Consider the following 6392-nt stretch of genomic DNA (forward strand, 5'->3'; position numbering starts at 1 on the left):
TAACTGAAGATCACTGATTTCAGAATTCAAGACAACAGCACATCAGTGTTACGGTATATTTTTATATTATTATTTATTTTCAAATCACATCAGTCACAGGAAGCTCCAAGAATAATACCAAGAACTCCCAGACCCCTTTGCTTGGATCCCACAATTGTCACTATGTTCACTTACCCCGTCCGCTTGATCGTTGTTCTTCCTATACATCTGTATTATTTTTGTGAATCACGAAGAGTAAGTTGCAGACTTATACAATGAGCTACATCAGGAAATTAACATTACTGTAACACTATTTTCTAATTACAGACCTTAATTACATTTTGCCAATTTCCTCAATAATTGTCTTCATAGAAAAAAAGCATCAGTGATCCGTCCCAGAGCACACATCGCATTCCATGACACTTTCATCCCCCTTAATCTATCTTCGCTGCACACTCTGCTGTCTTCTGTTGTAAGCGTGACATTTTACAAGAGCACAGGCTAGTTATTTGGGAGAACACCCTTCAATTTGTATTTGTTTCAAGCAGCCTCATGATTAGAATGAGGTCACGTATTTTGGACAAAAGTGATACTGTGTTATTCTCAGGGCATCAAAACATCAAACACGTACGTTTGTAAGTAAAATGTATCTAAAATTATTTTGCCTGAAAGCAATTAATGGCGAATTACAAATCTGCCATTGACTTATTCACTAATGGTAATAGTGGGAATCAGGGCTATAATGATCACAAATTTAGCATTTACAACATACCAGACCCTATACACTGTAGAACGCTGTTCTGCCATCTTTGTCTTGGGTGAATAAAAAACAAAAAACAAAAAAAAAAAAAAAAAGAAGAAAGAAAGAAAAGAAACATGGTTAAGGAATTAGGTGAGATTCACAGAAGAATGGTCCACAGCCCTAACGTAGTGATGCCCAGCTAGCCACTCGTGAAAGTATCAAAAACAGAACAAAACAAAACCATCAGGTCACATCATATTCGACATTCAGAAAAGTGCAGGAAATCAAACACAAAGACAGTGAAGCAACATCCAGCTTTAAAAAAGAAGGACGTTCTGCCAAAGAAGCCAGCATGGATGACCCTCTGGAGCATTACGCTAAGTGAGATAACCCAGTACAGAAAGACAAGGGCTGCATGACTCCACCTGGACGAGGTGTATAAAATAGTCGCATTCATGCAGTCAAAGACCGGAATGGTGTTTGCAGAGTGGGGGAGTCGTTAACAGGTGTAAAGTTTAGGTTAAGTTACAACAAAGGAAGGGTGGGCACAAGACATGCACAGACACCTCGCGGTAGACGACACACAGATGACAAACACGCTTATGAGAAGACGGTCCGTGTCGTGAGCCACTAGGCAACTGCACGTTCCAACCACGAGAGAGTGGTGCACACTTATTAGAACGACTTCAATTTGAACACTGACAACACCAAGCCTTGGTGACCGTGGGGAACGACAGGGACTCTCACTCGCTGCCCGTGGGAACGGGGGATGGTGCAGCCACTCTGGAGGACATAGTCTCAGTGTACAATTCTTCAGCGCTCCTCACCATTTACCAGACTGACCTGAAAATGTATGTCTCCACAAAAGCTGCTCTTGGGTATTTTCTGACACTTTCTTCATGACCACCGAAAACTGGAAATAATCAAGATGCCTTTCGATAGGCGACTGGATAAACAAATCGTGACATGTGTATACATCGAGATGTGATTCAGTGATAAAAATAAATGAGTTATGAAGCCACAGAAAGATGGAAGGGAAACGTAAATGCATATTGCTGCGTGCAAGAAGCCAGCCTGGAAAAGCTACGTGGTGCATGATACCAAGTACCTGACGTTAGAGAATAGGTAAAAATACAAACATGGCAAAATGGCCAGTGATAGCAGTCATGTGGTGGAAAGGGAAGGTGAAGGGGAGGCAGGAAAACAATTCTGTGTAACACTACAGTTGTGGGAGCATGGCGTTACACATTTATCAGACTCCTAGAACTTTATAGCACAGAAAGGGAATCTTAGCATACACAGACTAAGAAAAATCTGGAGGTTGGGGAGCTCCAAGAGTGAATATGCACTATGACAAGAAAATATAATCGTAATGCAGATGCACACATCACCCTCCCTGAGGGGTGATGGCAGGCAGCGCAGGGAAGGTCACCTGGGGATGAGCCTTTATGAGGAAAGCAAAAGGAAACACACAGAAAGACGACATTCTGCCTAAGGCAGCACGGGTCCCGGGGGGTCGGACAAAGGCCGTCCCATAAAAACAAAGAAAACCTGAGCAAACTCTGAGCCTTCGTTAATAATATCACTATTTAATATAGAAGATGAACCTGGAGGTTCTTGCAGTGGCTGAAAGTGAAAAAGTGAGAAAAGAAACAAACTGGAATTAAAAAAGCAGTGATAGTGAAATCTCTAATGACCGCGGACCAAGCTCCCAAAGGCTGATGGTGGAATAACGGGAATCACCAAGTTCATAAAGTAGCATTGGATTCCTTTGCAGAACACAAAATAAACAGCCTCGTGCCCATACTGATGCCAGTAAATAATTGAATAAGTAAATGGCCGTGATGAAACAGACGTTCCATGCAGAAGAACCCTAAAGCTTTTATATAGATAATCCAAATCTCCTGGAGCTGGAACATAACTCCTGGCTCGCTGAGTGTGGCCTGACCTTGTTGCCTGCCCACCCTACCGGCTGTCTGGAAGGGGGTGGGGGCGTAACTTTACAACAGAGGAAGCTTCCAGACGTGCGGCCTCAGCCAGGGAAGCAAGGACAACGTCAACAGTGATGGCCAGTGTTGACAGTGTAGACCTTGATGTGACATGATGAAAATGGCAGTTCGCCTCCATTCTTTTGTGCCCCAAAGCCCATAACTTTAGTCTCATCAGGAGAAAATGTGAGATCCACCCCAACAGGTACACATTCTGTACGGAATCTTAGTACTTCTCAGTATTTGGCAGGTCACAGCCAAGAGAAGCCTCAGAAGACACGGAGGCTAAATGTATTGTGGCTCCTGGGTGGGATCCTGGAGCCCAAATAGGACATGAGGGAAATCAGGGAAATCAGAATAGAATATGGAATGGAGTTGGTAATAACATTCAATATTGTTTCATTAATCATGGCAAGCGTGCCCTGCCGATGCAAGACGTTACTAACGGGAAAATGGGTATGGCTTGTAGGGTGAATCTTTACTATCACTGCAATTTTTCTGTACATCTAAAGCAATTCTAGGAAGAGTATATTCAAAAATTTGGGGAGCCTGGGTGCTCAGTCAGTTGAGCGTCCGACTTCGGCTCAGGTCATGATCTCACGGTTCGTGGGTCGAGCCTGGCATCGGGCTCTGTGCTGGCAGCTCAGAGCCCGGAGCCTGCTTCAGATTCTGTGTCTCCCTCTCTCTCTGCCCCTCCGCCGCTCATGCTCTGTCTCTCTCTCTCCTTCAAAAAATAAATAAAAAAACATTTAAAAAAATCAAAAAATAAAAAATAAAAATCTACGTTTTCCAAAAAAGAGTGTAGGGCAGTGGGTGGTGAATAAAAAAAATTTTTTAAGTGAGTAATTTAATAACTTTTCAAAGCACAGCCAAGTTCCACACAAAAGGCTGGGAAAAGGAGAGGCTGTGTACAAGCAGGTCAAAGTTACCATGCGATTAAGAGGATTAGCTCCTTCACAGAGTCTCAGAGGCATAATGGGAGAAAGAAATACCCTGCTGCTGGTTCCCTGATGCCAACGGCTTGCTTCAGAAAAACAGAAACCCCAGCATGAGAAACTCATGTATCGCTGGTCAAGAGAGTAAATGGGATGGTGTTTCAGACATTTACCCATCTCTGAACTAATTCGGTAACTGATCGTAACCCAATCAGAAGTCAGTGATTAAGACGGACAAGTCACATTCTTGCGGGGTTAGGGAAGACGTGGAAAGAAGCAGCAGTGGTCGAAAGGTGGAATTGCCTCTTCTGTCGGTCGCAGGGAAGCCAGATTCCCATTTTCTCATCTCCTTCTCCTGCTCAGTGTCTCTTCCACCTATAAAGTGCACCTGCCCGTCTCCAGACCCGGCTTGTCTACACAAACCACCAGCCGCCGTGGCTGCTTAGGCACACCTGCTCCTATTAAAATGCATTTCCTGTGTGGTGGCTTGACTGCCCCCACCCCTTAAAGCATCTCTCACGCAGGTCTCTTGTCTAAAGAGCTTATCCAAATAATCCTTGTTGACCCAATCGGCCTCTACCTGGCAAGTGCTTACGGTGTTATCTACTTAACAGTTTTGGTGCTTTATTTAATCTTATTTTCTAATTACCCCAACTGTGTCTCCCATTTCATTGCAATTACTTAGAATTACAAGGTTCTTGGACAGTGCTGGGCATGTACACCAGACCCAATTTGCTCCATTCACATGAACTGACAAAAAGAAGGCAGGACATTTTTGGATTACATCTTTTCATCCCTGGGTATTTAAAATCTGGTCAAAATTCCAAAAATGCCAGATTCAGCTTTAAATTTACAAAAACTTGCCTTTCATGAGATCATCCTCAGCAAGTCTGGCGGAAACTTTGGTGGGCTGAGGTCACTGGTCGCAAGTAATTAAGTTCAGAAACTCTGTTACAGTTTCTGGGCATAGTAGCTGCGTGTAATTTTCTAACAAAATGCCTCACGGCTGTTGACGAGAATGTCCCACTGGCGTCCAGGGCTGAGTGTGGCCGGTGTCCAGGCACCTGCGTTCTGCACACCACAGCATCTTGCCCCTTCCGACAGAGCCCCAACCCCGTCCAGCCCTGGGCCACGTCCTCCATGCGTCCCCACCCCACTGCTGCAGGATGTTCCATGCTGTAGGTGACAGATACTCGACATCATGCCCCCTTGTTAGACTAACTTCCTCCCTTAATGACTTTGCTTATTTATTTTTCTTCACATCCTGCTCGCTCATTACTCATTTTCAATTATGAGTCAGATTTCTTCTGGAGTTTAATTACTCTTCTGGTTGAAGATGATAAATTAATTTGCTTATTAACTCTGTAACACCTTTTAAGTTCAGTGAATCGGGTGCCACTTACTACTTTATTTTTCTGTGGTGGAGGGCTGGTGTTTTGCATGGAGTACAGCCAGGAGTGAGACAGAGGAGTACTGTAAACAAAAAGCCACAGCAAGTGGTCTGGATGGCGTCGCTCTCCCCTAAGGCTTTTCTGGAGCAGTGCTTCGGAGGCTGTGCTAATTCCAGCGTGCCCATCCGAAGCCACCGAAATGTTACAATGCCATATCTTCTGATCATTTTTTCCAGGTTATTAGCTATTTCCTTGGGGAAAACATGGTACAAGTTTGGCCACGTGATACAGCTCACGCCTCCTTCCTCATTGCTACTTCTGCCCACTCTCACTCTCCGTATTTACGTGACCTTAGAGAAGACAGAGCACGGATGCTGCCACCAGCATTTTGTGAAATTAAGGCTTTTTCCAAGAGCGGTTTTAGTTTCATAGAAAAAGGGGCTGCAAGTACAGACAATTGCCATATTACCCTCTCCCACAGACTCCCCCGTTACTGTCTTCTCTTATTGGTGTGGCTCATTTGTTCCAACTGCTGAGCCAATACTGGCCCATTATTAGTAAAATTAGATCCTTGACCAAGAAGCAAAAACACCACAACGGAGAAAAGACAGTCTTTTTGACAAATGGCGCTGGAGCAAGTGTGTGTCACCATGTCAAAACAAACAAACAAACAAACAAACCAAAACGGAATTCAGATGCAGGTGCAGACCTTACACCCTTTGCCTCAATTAACTCCAAATGGATCGCAGACCTGAATGTAAAACACAAAAGCATAGCATCCTTTAGAGACAATATAGGAGGAAATCTAGAGAACCTTGGGTATGATGATACAATCCATGAGAAAAAGAATTGTTAAACTGAACTTCATTCTCACACGAGACACTGTGAAGAGAAGCAGAAGACAAGCCACAGGCTTCTAGAAACAGTTTGCAAGGACATAACTGACAATAAAGAGTTCTTAAAACTGAACAGTAAGAAAACAAGTAACCCGGTTAAATTACGAGCAAAAGATCTCAACAGAAAACTTGCCAAGGAAGGTGTACAGTTGACAAGTATGGAAAGATGCTCCACATTCCAGGGCATCAGGGAAATGCCAACAATGAGACCCCTCTACACAACTAGTAGAATGCCCCAAATCCAGGGCACTGACAACTCCAAATGCTGATGAGGCCGTGGGGCAGCAGGGATGTCATCCATTGCTGATGGGAATGCAAGATGGCTGACCCGCTGTGGAAGACAGTCGTCAGGTTACTCACAAAAGTCTTAAATGAACTCTTACAAAACTCTTTTGTCTTTTGCCTTTTATAAGACAAAAGTCTTATAAAACTCTTACTGTATAAGGCAGCAATCATGCTCC

This window comes from Panthera onca, chromosome B4 (genome assembly GCF_046562875.1).
Source record: "Panthera onca isolate mPanOnc1 chromosome B4, mPanOnc1 haplotype 2, whole genome shotgun sequence".
NCBI lineage: Eukaryota > Metazoa > Chordata > Mammalia > Carnivora > Felidae > Panthera > Panthera onca.